We start from the raw sequence: 14,014 nt of genomic DNA, 5'->3' as shown, positions 1-14,014 counted from the left end.
CAACTAAAACAGATTTATAATCAATAACCTCAAATCAAACTTAACCAAAACGTAATGATTTTTATATAAACATTTACTAAAAACCAAAGTTGGAATCAAATTTAACATCGTATCCATCACTGAGTATCCCCTCGTAAATCAATCCACAACACACAAACATAATCAAGACGTCTCTTTAACCATGCCTAATCCCGTATTGGTCTTACCCAACACTTCGCTGCCAATACTCGACTAGGTCTTTAGACTGTGTACACAGGCCATGTTCCTCACTGAACATGGTCTTCAAATATCAAACCACTCGTCCGGACTACTCCTGATGGATACAAACTTTACCCAAAATCCAACCAAATTTCAATTGTATACACTTTCTCATCAAATAGATCAAACTTTTCTACAATCATCCATAAATCAAAATCCAACATTAACTGAACCAAAATAGCAATTGAACCCCTGAAGAAATCCAATTTAACACCAATTGAACCAAAATATCACTAAACCCTTAAAGAAATTCAATTCAACATCAATTGAACTTAACTGAACCAAAATAGTAATTAAACCCCTAAAGAAATCCAATTGAACCAAAATAACATTAAAACCCTTAAAGAAGTTCAAATCAACATCAATTGAACCCAAATAGCACTTAAACCCTTAAGAAAACCAATTCAACATCAATTGAACTAAATATCCCTTAATAAAATCAATTCAACATCAATTCAACTAAATAATAATCAAAATCTTAAGAAAATCAATTCAACATCGAGGTATGAATTAAAATAGTCCAAAATTACCATTGTGATCTCATTTCCTTCAAACTTGAACACAAACTCAAATCAACAACCAATACTCAATCATTTCTAAGAAAAACCTTAGGAGATAAATTCATGGAGATTTATAGCTCAATATACATATATTTATATATGCAAACCAAAAACTAGTTGATAGTTACTTACCTTAGCCTAAATTTGAGAATAACACCACAAAACCCTAAATCTGCCTCACAATCTGCCTAGCCCGTATTCTCTACACACACCTCCAAATCCAAATCCCTCTAGTCAAAAGTTGCTTCTACATGTCTAGAGTTTCCAGTTAAAATTTGAGGTGATTTGGACGGTTAGATCTCCAGCAACACCCAAAACGGTGGAGCTGCCCTGTTTTGGTGGGTGGTGGAAGGTGGAGAGAGAATGGAGGATAAAGATGTAGAAGCTTACACTTGTGATCTAAAATGATCCAAATTCTGAAAATAATACTTTATATAGCCCAATATATTAATTGTAAAATGTCATTTTTGGTCCCTCAAAATCCAATTTCTTTTAAAATTCACTCTAAACTTATAATTACTTCTAAAACTATGCAATTACCCTCTAAACTATACCCGTAACATCCAATTAATCGACCAATCCTAGAACGAATATAATATAACTTAGGGTTCGGGGTATAATAAATAAAAAAATAAGGACACGAACATGACAAATTATGTTTAGATTAAAGTAGTATTCAAAGCTTATTTACACTAATCAATAAAACAACTTATAACTTTGATCTGATTATTAAGATGTAACAATTTATCAGTTAATTCAATTTAATAGGCTTTGAACTGTAGTCAATCTTTTCTTTCGGCCTAAGACTGAAAACCTTAATCAAATTCGGTGTTTATATCCGATTAATCGATCTCTCGCAATGACCAAATATAAATCCGAATTTGCTTAAATGTTCAACAAAGTTTTCATAGAAAATATAAGATTTGTTTAAAAAGGTTTTTATGAAAACACCAAATAAATTACTTTAAGAATATCGCTAGATCAGACTTAAAATAACAACAGTAAAGAAAGAATTGTATTGAAAAGATAATTCATTAGTTTGATTTGAAACGTCACAAGTTAATAGAGAAGAAGAAGCTTGGATAGCATTTTAACTAATTGAGTTCCGAGTTGTCAATCCTTTCCTCAACTTCGTAGGTTTGTCAGACCCTGGGGTGTCTCCTACACTAGTTCCTCTCGCTGAATCCTCGGAATAGAACCTACTCGGTCACTACAGAGTGTAAACTTGTCTTTGAACAAAACTCTAACGTAAACTATAATAACTATATCTTGTATCTAACTATTTGAACAACTTGTACAACAAGTATGCTTTTTACAAAATTGAAACTAAAAATCTCGAACTCTCTTGAATGCTGAAATATATCCTTTATTTATAGTTGTTGAAGAGTTGTGTTGAAGGGGCGTGTCTGTAGGTGAAGAGCCGTCTCTATCCGGATGAAATGATGCGTCATTTCGGATTTAAAACATGTAAAATGTGTCTGAATAAGTTGATGTTTCTGTACAGATTTTAGGAATCTATGTCGCGGCTTTGGAGCAAGGGAGAAGGTGGCTGAACTTCGCGTTTCTGAAGCAGAAAAACACGTGTTGCGACCGAGATTATGGAAATCTCGGTCACGACAGAGACTTTGATTCTCTTTCTTGAGTTGATTGCTTAGTCTCCGGCGTGGCCTCTGAATCTCGTACGCATCTTTTACTTTTAAACTTGATTTCTCTCTCGTTTTTACTCCATTTTAGCTCCTATTTGGATTTTTCCAAATAATTTAGCACATTGTACAATAGAAACAAATACAAACGTAAAATCATTCTAACATGTATTATGGCTATAATTTCCCTAAAAACTTCAATTGAGTTTTTAAAGTAAGACGAAATCAAATCGAGCAAAAAGCTAAAAATGTTAGTTTGATTAATGCCTATTAACCTAACTGAAAAATAGAAATAACAATTATATTTACCATGCATTGGCATAATATAAAAGCAAAGATCGAAATAAAGAATTTATAACTTATATACATTCACTCGAGACGTTTTTCTTTATAAAATCGTTTCGGAGATTTGTAAAAATATTCAATATTTGATTGCCTGTATAGAAATATTAACTATTTCTACCATATTGATTACCTTAAACCAAGCATATGCTATTATTTATCATTATGATAAAATTTAAAAATTTTAAAAAATTTAGCATATATCATATATGAATTATTTATGTAGGCATAATATAAACATGCATTCGTACTTAAATAAACATTCATTCGTACTCGAAAAAATAGGTAAATGAAATATCGCCTCCCACACTTAAATTGGACCATGTCCTCATTGGTGCTAAAATTGATAATTTCATAAATAAAATAGAGTACGAATAATATAAACCGAAATAAAAGTGATATAATTGTACGAAACAAAACAAGCATAAAATAGAAATAAACTTGAAATGAGAAAAGATAAAACCTATCAACGTGAAGGTGAACCCGGTGGAGATAGTGTCAACACGACTCCTTGACGGCGGAAATAGGACAATAACCGACGTCTAGTATATGTGTGCTTCCTCCTCAAACTATTGATGTTTGCATCCACCACGTTTATCCTTGAACTCATTTGGCGATTATCGGCAACGACTTCATCCATTCTCAAATTCATTTGGCGATTGTTGGCATTCACTTGGTCTAAAACACGTTGCCAACCCACCGTCTCATCAGCATTAGGCCCGATGTTCGCACGTGGTGCCTCCTCTTCGTGCCTCTCTTCTTGCCCGCCAACATTCTCTTCTTCCTCCTCTTCTTCTTCATCTTCCTCCTCTTCCTCCGCTTGGGTACCTAAACCATGTGAACTCGATGCACCACCATCCAAACTAGCAAATAAACTTCTAGTTCTAGCCTCATACGACCTAAATATAGGTGGTCCTTGCTTAAGCACTAAATTGGCCCTTTGAAGTGCGGCAATATCCAATAGAGGAAAACCATAATTATTAGGAAGGTTTTGAAAATCTGCCAAATCACCCTTTGCTCCCAAAATAATGCTGGTAATTAAATTACCCATAAGAACTTGCCTATTGGTGGAAACAGAAGCTCGGTGCAAATTGTCGAAAATCATCCCAATACTATCAATCCTCAAACCCTTAAAAATACAATCTAACACGAACAAATCCCGACTTTGGACCTTTGACCCTTCGACTCTTCCAAAAAGCGAATAGGATAAAAACTTGTGAAAATAGAAAACACAATTATCCTTGATTAATTTACTTGAAGTGTTTTTTGGACAAAAAATATCCAAATCCGTCAAAGATTGCCAAACCGGGTTGGTTTGAAATTTTTTGGGCTTAGCATAATTTTTTTGAGTAGGGAATCCAAACTAACTACCCATTTCTTCATACCCAACATCAAAACTCCTACCCGAATTTCGAAAGGAAATTCTACCATTTCTCTTATCATAGGCCAAAGTCACTAAAAGCTCGATAATATCCGTCTCACTATATGGGAAACGCATACTACCAAATTGCTCCCAACCAAGAACGCTTAAAAATTCATTAATCCGTTCGGAAAAGGAAAAATCACTCACCATTTGAAAATCCAAGAAAGGCATTGGAACCGGAAAAGTGTCTATACCGTTGTCCTTCCACATCCGTCTCGATATCAAAAGGCGCTCCATACTGAGCCCGTAATCTGTTAGCTGAAGTTTCTGGAGTTTTGTGTGCAACTCTCTTTTGTCTAGGCATGGTGTTTGAAATTTGGTGTGAGAAAATAGAGAAAGATGAGAGAAAAACTTGAACAATGAAGTGTTTGAGTTAGGGTTTGTGTTTGGAGAAGAAGGTGAATAGGGAAAAATATATGGGGAAGAAAAAAAGATTATTTTGGAGAAGAGAAAAAGTGTTTTAATTGGTGAAAGGTTGAGGTGAATATAAATGTGATTGATGGATAATGAATGTGGAAGAAGAAAAGGTTTGTAATTATAAGTTGGAATAGGAAAAGAGTGCAGAATTCAGTCAATTTTCGGAATGAAATTCGCGTGTCGCGATCGAGATTCCTGGAATTTCGGTTGCGACAGACAAATTCCAAGGAAGAAATTTTCTTCCTGAATTGCCTGTTCGCTGTTCCTCTAGAGATTTTCAAAATCTCTACCGAGATTTTTGACCTGTATACAAAAATCTGCATTTTTTGACAATTTCAACTTTGATAAATTAATTTCTTATGTTCCATTAATGATATTTAATCCCTGAAAAACTGAAAAATTAAATTAAAGGTTAGCCTTAAGGGCTTTCCTTAAACTAAAAATTAATAAGAAATAATTGAATTGAATATTTCATTAATTCTGAAACATATATACATTAATTATAAAAACATCAAAACCTATTTACAAATAATTATGCATAAACATACTTAGCATAATAAAAAAATAATTTAATCTACATCCATATTGATGGTAATTCTTCGTGCTTGAGCCCGGTTTATTTTTGCTTGTACTATTACTTGTCTTTCTTGTGAATAAAGAAATCGCGGACCAAGACGAAACTCTCGTTTGACAAGTCCTTCGCTTTCTAAGAATTCGAAGTCAAGGATGGGAAACGGTTCATTCTGGCTCTAAGGAATGGAAATTGTGCCATTGGCACCTAGAATAATTCTACAGACTATATTCCCATACCCAACCTTCTCGTTCTTCGAACATGAGGCAGATATCAAACCTTCCATCAAAATCTTCGATGAATCCACAATACTTCCTTGAAGTACGTCTCCTAAAACATATAAATCCGTGTCATGGACTATACTACCATAAACACGACCAAATAAACTGTACCAGAGATATTTATGGAGATATAATATGGAGTTGGAATTAAAAGACTTATTGAATGCAAGACATGGATTAAATCTCCAGAATCCTGTCAACATCCTCCAGATATCTCTAGACGTCATATCTCTACCAGGATGGTTTTGTGATGTATCTCGTGGTGGAAATCCAAACCATGCATGCAATTCGGGATAACTGAATGTAAATTCCTTTCCATTGTTGCGGAAACTGAGACGAACTCACCGCTTGTTGACGAATCGAACTGTTGAAAAGAATTCCACTTCCCAATTTCCCATAATTGGGAATCACATGGATGAAAATTTAGCCCATCCTAAGTTGTTAAGGTAACGATTTATATCTCCGCTGATACCGAGTTCATTATTTAAGAACTCGTCCATGTACATCATGCCACAGAACATGACGTAGCGGAAGTGCAAATATCTCCGTCCCTTATCTTCATTAAAAATAGGGAACCACGCACCATAACGTGCTGATATGTCAACACGTTTTTCGCGAGCGGAATTACGTTTCTTCATTTGTTTTGGAGAAGAAGTCATGTTTAAGGTAATTTTTGGTGTCTGTAAACTTAAGAAATTTAAAACAGAGAATTCAGAATTTCTGAAATGAGATGAAAAGATATTCAAATTCTGTAGAAAACTTAAATTTGTAGGTTTCTAATCCAAAAATTATGACTTTTAAAATTGAAAAGGTGCCAAATGGTACCTTTTGGTGAAAATTTAATTTAAAAATTCAAATTAATGTATATGAAAAATAGGAAGGAGAAGAAATGACTTCACCAGCGCAGGAAAAGACCGTGTCGAGATCGATATTCCTGGAATCTCGATCGCGACACACTTTGCTAATGAGCAAAGAATGGCGTGCCGAACCTCCCCAAGTCGCGGTAGAGATTACACGAGCAGAAACTTCCTAAAGGCTGAAAAATAAGAATCTCAGTTGAGATTTTAAAAAATCCATGTAGAGATTTTAATAAAATTTCATTTGAGACTTAAAAACACATTTTTAAGTAAGATACAAAACATATTTTCTTAATATCTTTTTCAATGATCAATTTTTTTTTTCTAATCTAACTATTAATTTCTAATGAAATAAACTTAAACTAAAATAAAATGAAATGCTAAAAGCTAAAAACTAAAAACTACGAACTAAGAACGAAATTCTTAAAAATAATCTCTTAAGAAACCTCAAAGGGTATTTAGAATTTCCACAAATTCAATTACCTGGACTGGAGCTCCATCATAATAAATTTTACAAAGATTACCGTTAACCTTGAATCGTTCTCCCTTAGAATTTTCTAATTCCAAAGCTCCATAATCAAATGTATTAGTAACTAAATATGGTCCCGTCCATCTAAACTTAAGCTTACCTGGAAATAACCTCAATAAAGAATTGAAAAGTAAAACTCCATCCCCTATTTTGAAAGTTTTGACCGTAATTCTAGCATTATGCCATTTTTTCACTTTCTCTTTATACACCTTAGCATTTTCATAGGACAAGTAACGTAACTCATCTAATTCATTTAAGTCGAAGAAACGCTTTTTACCTGCGCTTTGTAAATCATAATTAAGGGTTTTAATTGCCCAAAACGCCTTATGTTCTAATTGTACCGGTGAATGACAAGCTTTACCATAGACTAATCTATATGGTGTCATTCCTATAAGTGTTTTGAATGTGGTACGGTATGCCCATAGTGCACCGTTAAGTTTGTGAGACCAGTTTCTCCTAGAAGATGAAACTGTTTTCTCTAATATCCATTTGAGTTCTCTATTTGAGATTTCTACTTGACCATTCATTTGAGGATGGTATGGAGTAGATACACGGTGATGTACTCCGTATTTCTTCATAAGCGATTCAAACCTTCTATTAATGAAATGAGTACCTCCATCGCTTATCATTGCTCTAGGAACTCCAAATCGATAAAATATTTCATTTAAAAACTTAACAACTACCTTAGCATCATTAGTCGGGCTTGCAATTGCTTCAACCCACTTTGAAACATAGTCTACGGCCACTAAAATGTAATTGTTGCGAAAAAAAGGAGGAAAAGGACCCATAAAGTCGATTCCCCACACATCGAAGATTTCAACCTCCAACATGCTCGTAAGGGGAATTTCATCTTTCTTACCTAAATTTCCTGTTCTTTGACACTATTCACAACGGTTAATAAATGGACGAACGTCTTTAAACAAAGTAGGCCAAAAGAATCCACATTCTAATACCTTTGCAACTGTTTTACTTACACCGTTATGACCTCCATAAGGGCTTGCATGACATTCAAACATAATAGAGTTATACTTTGACTCACTAACAAATCTCCTAAGCATTCCATCACCACATGTTTTGAACAAGAATGGATCTTCCCAAAAGTATTTTTTAACATCTGAAAAGAATTTCTTCTTTTGCTGGAAATTCAACCCATCAGGGATAATATTTGCAGCAAGGTAATTAGCGATATCCGCATACCATGGTGCTATTAAACTTTTTACTTGCATGAGATGTTCATCAGGCAAATCATCTCGTATGCCCACGGTCTCACCAATGGGACCATTTTCATCTTCAAGTCTTGATAGATGATCGGCGAAAAGATTCTCGACTCTCTTTTTATCTTTAATTTCAATGTCAAACTCTTGCAACAATAAGACCCACCTAATAAGATGTGGTTTTACATCTTTTTTAGCAAACAAATACCTCAAAGCAGCATGATCGGTGTAAATGATGACTTTAGACCCTAATAAGTATGATCTAAACTTATCACATGCAAAAACTACCGCTAGCATTTCCTTTTCGATTGTTGTATAATTTAATTGAGCACTGGATAAAGTATGACTTGCATAATATATGACATGAAGTTTCTTATCTTTCCTTTGACCTAATACACATCCTACGGCTAAATCACTTGCATCGCACATAATTTCGAAAGGTAAATCCCAATCGGGTTTAGCAATTATGGGTGCACTGACTAAAACGGTTTTCAATGTATTAAAGGCTTGCAAACAATCCTTGTTAAAATCAAAAGGAGCATCTTTCATAAGTAAATTAGTAAGTGGTTTGATAATTACAGAAAAGTTCTTTATAAACCTTATGTAAAAACCTGCGTGTCCTAAAAATGACCTTACTCCCTTAACCGTGGTTGGTGGGGGTAAATTTTCAATTACTAAAGTTTTCGCTCTATCCACTTCCAATCCTTTTTCAGAAATTTTATGTCCTAAAACTATTCCTTCATCTACCATGAAATGACATTTTTCCCAATTAAGTACTAGGTTCGTCTCTTCATATCTAGATAATACTTTATCTAAGTTTTGTAAACATGCATCAAAAGGATCTCCATATCCGGAAAAATCATCCATGAATACTTCCATGATATCTTCAATGAAATCATTAAAAATGGCAGTCATACAACGTTGAAACGTTGCGGGTGCATTACATAGACCAAAGGGCATTCTTCTATAAGAAAAAGTTCCATAGGGACATGTGAAGGTAGTTTTATCTTGGTCATCCGGGTAAATATAAATTTGAAAGAATCCGGAATACCCATCTAGGAAACAATAAAATGCATGACCGGCTATCATTTCGATTATTTGATCAATGAAAGGAATAGGAAAATGATCTTTCCTACTTGCCGTGTTTAGGTTCCTATAATCTATACAAACCCTCCAACATGTGGTGGTTCATGTAGGTATTAACTCTCCTTCATCATTTTTTACTACAGTCATACCTCTTTTGTGTGGTACACAATAGATCAGACTAACCCATTCACTATCCGAAATGGGATAGATAATTCCGTTATCCAAAAGTTTTGTGATTTCATTTTTAACTACTTCTTTCATATTCGGATTTAGGCGTCTTTGCCTATCCGCTTTAGGAGGTTTTCCTTCTTCTAAATGAATCCTATGCATTCCAATATTGGGATTCATTCCCTTAAGGTCTGAAATTTGCCAACCTATACTTCGTATCCTATTTCTAACAACTTCTTTTAAACTTATTTCTTGTTCATTAGTCAGTTTGTTAGAGATAATAATAGGTAGAGTATCGCCTTCTCCTAGAAAAGCGTATCTCAAATGGCTGGGCAATTCTTTTAACTCTAATTTCAGTGGTCTTAAAACTGAGGGTGGTATTGGTCCATCATCACGAATCAAAGGCTCTGGAGCCTTATCTTCCATTTCTTCTTCAATTATTGCTTCTATTACATTTTCTTCTTTAGCAATATCACTAACACATTCGTTAACCAAATCAAGTTTCATACAAACGAACTCTTCCATTTCATAGCTCTATTCATATTAAACTCAATTTCGTCTTCTCCTATTCTCAAAATTACTTTTCATTCGGACACATCGACTAATGCACGTCCCGTATTCATAAACGGTCTACCAAAAATAAGTGGACAATTAACGCCATATGCAAAGTCGAGTATTACAAAGTCGGTAGGAAAAATAAATTTATCTACTTTACTAAAACATCTTCAATTATACCATATGGCTTCTTAGTGTTTTGATCCGCTAATTGCAAAACCATATTAGTGCGTTTAATATCTTCTTCTAGACCTAACTTTTTAAATATTGACAATGGCATTAAGTTAATGCTCGCACCTAAGTCGCAAAGACAACTTGGGAATTCAATATCTCCCAATTTACAAGGAATGGTAAAACATCCTGGGTCTTTCAACTTAGTCGGCAAATGACTTGACACGATTGAACTACAATCTTCCGTTAAAACTACGGACGAAATACCTTCCCAACTTATTTTCTTAGAGATCAAATCTTTCAAAAACTTACCATAGTTAGGAATTTGGGTTATTGCATCCATAAACGTTAAATTAATATGTAAATTTTTAAGTTTATCTAAAAATGTCAAAAGTTGTTTATCATAGTCCTTGTTTCAGACTTTTTGTGGAAAAGGAGGTTTTGGTGAAAATGCACTTGCATAGCTTCTTTGGGCGAACTCTTCGAATTTTCATTCACTTCTTTGGACTTTGTCGTCAAATCATTTTCCTGCAAAATGTTAGTAGCATTTTCGGGCATTTCCGTACCTAAATAATGTTTTTCCGATCTAAAAGTTATAGCATTAACTTGCTCTTTAGGATTTTCTTCCGTATTGCGGGATGGAATTGACTTGGCAATTTGTCCAATTTGTACTTCCAAATTATGGATGCTAGACGATTGGTTCTTAAACAATTGATCAAACTTATTTTGAATACGTTTAAAACTGTCATCATGATTGTTCATCTTATCACCAATAGCATCTATAAACTTATCAATTTTAGAAGATAGTGTGCCAATAGAATCTCTTGATTGATTTTGATAATTATTAGTTCTACATTGATTGACACTAGTATTGTTATTCTCTTTCCAACTAAAATTAGGGTTATTTCTCCATCCGGGATTATAGGTATTCGAATACGGGTTATTAATCTGATTCTATCATTGGACAAAATTTACATGTTCTACCTTATCCGTACCACTACAATCCATATCATCTTGGATGGGGTTTCCATTAACATCACACAGTGTCATAAACTTGTCAATTTTATGCGAAAGTGCAGAAAATTGTGCTTCTAACATCGCTATAGGGTCAAGATTAACTATACCTTTAATAGATGATGAAGTTGAGGACGATGGTTGATAGGGGTAAAAAACCCCTATCATTGGGTACGGTCGTTATTTTATGAATAAGCGAGCAATTCTCGCATTTATATGTTTTTGTATGAGTTAGTTAGAAATTGTATATGTTCTATTTACTTTTCGTTGTTTAGGCTCGTTTTCTGATTATTTTAGGCAAATATGGCCAAATTAGCATGTAAGTTAAATTTCCATTATCTTTTATAGTTAATTGGTCCGACAAAAGTCGCACCAAACGGAGTGTTTACTCAAAATGAGTGATTGGCGGGTCAATTTAGCCTCAGAACTAATGTTATTTGGAGTTTACGTGCGTGTGCAGGTTAAAACAGGAACGAGTTCGGACGAAAATTGCATTTCGGGACATCCAGCAGTCGTGCAAGGCGTTCTGGGCATTCCTGCTCGTCGAAATGGCCTTTTTGGAGCCAGATCGGTGAGCTGGCACTACCAGCTCGGCGAGCTGGCCATGCCAGCTCGGGCGAGCTGGAGGCCAACTTGCGTCGAGCTGGCTCGCCCAGCTCGGTGAGCTGCACTGCGGGAATCAGTCAGAAGACTTATTCCCGGACCCACGATGCCACGATCGATCCCACGTCTTCCCACATGCAAAAGGATACGAATTAGGTCAGAAAGAGAGCCCGAACCGCGACTATAAATAGGAATTTTCAATTGTAAATTATATATCTTTCATTTATTGTAATTTACCTTAGCCTTCACCCTTGAAGAATCCTCTCCACCTCCTCCGTCTCTTTCAACCTCCATTGAAGCACCTTCGAAGCTCCATTCACCAAGGATTATTCAAGGTCCGTCCTTAAGTCCTAGGAAGCCGCTGCAGGGTAGAAAGGTTCCCTGAAAGGGATTTTCTCATCTCTTTCATCTAATTATGTTTTTATCCCTTGATACAGTCTATGAATCCTAGGCTAATTGTATCCCCGTGACAATGTTCTTCATCTTTAATAATATTTTAGCTCTTGTTTTGTTCAATGATTTATTTGTTTAATCTTTGTCTTACGATTTATTTAATTGGTTTAACTCATTCAAAAGCCCAAAAATCTAGTTAGCACATATTGTGAGCTGAATCTGACCTAGTCAGAGCCTAGGAGATTGACGACCTCTTAGTTGATTAAGCCCAAATTGTTGAGCCTTAGACCTAGTTTCGGCCTTACAAGGGAATCACGCATTAGAGACTTCAGAAGGGTAAGTAGGGTTAATCGCCTTGAATACAAGTGACTTAGATTAGGTTTTTAATCAATTGACCTAATAATCTATCTTCATTATTATCGTTCATCCATGTTCCTTCAGGTAATTGCATTAGTGAAAGATCAACTAGGAGTAGTTTAACTTAATTAGGCGTAGAATAACTTAGCTAGGAGTAGAGTAATTCAACTAGGAGTAGATTAACTTAATCAAAACAAACTCAAAACCCCACAAAGCCTAGATAACACCTGAAACCCAGTAGCTCGATACTTGTAGGAATAAATCCTGTGGATTCGATACCTGGACTTGTCCAGATTATTACTTGATAACGACGGGGTACACTTATCCCTTAGTGAGCCTTGTGGTACCTTCAACGGGAGGCGCATCAATGGTTTTGGAGTAACTGGTGTATGTGTATGTTCTGCAGGCCACATGCTACTGTTAATAACCATTTCCTCTAAAAGTTCTTTTGCTTCAACAGACGACTTCTTCATAAATAACCCTCCCGACATAGCATCTAGTGAACCTCTTGTGGTGGGATTTATACCATTGTAAAAGGTTTGCATTAAAAGTTCATCGGGTAAATGATGGCGTGGGCATAAACGTTGAAGCATTCCCATGCTTCATACAGGGTTTCATTTTCATGTTGTGTAAATGACGCAATTTCTTTGATTTTTGCTGTTTTGGCTAGGGAAAAATATTTGGATAAAAATTCTTGGGCTAATTGGTTCCAAGTTTGGAATGTTCCGACCGGCATAGAATTCAACCAAACCTTAGCCTTGCCCTTCAAAGTGAAAGGAAAAAGGCGAAGTTTGACTGCTTCGGCAGAAACGTCTGTAATTTTAAAGGTGTCATAAATCTCAAGAAAGTTAGTCAAATGGGCATTAGGATTTTCGTTAGGCAATCCATAAAATGTAACACTATTTTGCAGCATATTCAGTAATGCGGGTTTAATCTCAAATTGGTGTGCATTAATTTGGGGTCTAACTACACTATTGGTAACACCGTTAACCCCTGGTGTAGCGTAATTGTTATTGTCGTAATTTATAGCATTTTTAGTATTTAATTACTAGTTATTGTGTATCATTTTAATCAATTTTAATAATGGTTTTTGTATATTTTCTTCATTTTATGTATCTAAGCCACTTTGTGTGTTTTTTAGGCACTTTCACGAGGTTTTCGACACAAATAACCAAGTCGGGACTTAAGGCGACAACTCGGGAGTAAAAGGTTGCTAAAGGGTGTCTTTGTCATTTTTCCTCTTAAACATGACTCACATGTTCCCATTGATTCACAATCAATCGAGTCTATAAGCCCATCTTGATGTAGCTTAAGCATGCGTCTCTGGTTTATATGGCCTAAATGACAATGCCACAAGTAAGTTGAATTATCTAGTCTAAGTCTTTTGGTATCAATTGTGAAAGCAGAAATCTTATCATTAAAAATATAAATCCCATTTAATGATATTCCTGAAAAATAGAAACTGTTGTTTCTATAAAATTCGCAATTATTGTTCTTAATTGAAACATGAAAGCCATCATCAACTAGACAGCTAATAGAAATAATGTTACGAGACATCTCTGGAACATACAA

At 35.0% G+C, this 14,014-nt stretch overlaps 1 pseudogene; it reads left to right on the top strand.

Annotated features, from left to right (window-relative positions):
* Positions 1-13,000: 13,000 nt before the first annotated feature.
* Positions 13,001-13,100, top strand: LOC136221253 (small nucleolar RNA R71; annotated as a pseudogene).
* The last annotated feature ends 914 nt before the right edge of the window (positions 13,101-14,014 follow it).

Source organism: Euphorbia lathyris, chromosome 2 (genome assembly GCF_963576675.1).
Source record: "Euphorbia lathyris chromosome 2, ddEupLath1.1, whole genome shotgun sequence".
Lineage (NCBI taxonomy): Eukaryota > Viridiplantae > Streptophyta > Magnoliopsida > Malpighiales > Euphorbiaceae > Euphorbia > Euphorbia lathyris.
The sequence above is the reverse complement of the archived record's forward strand: the minus strand, read 5'-3'. Positions and strand labels throughout refer to the sequence as shown.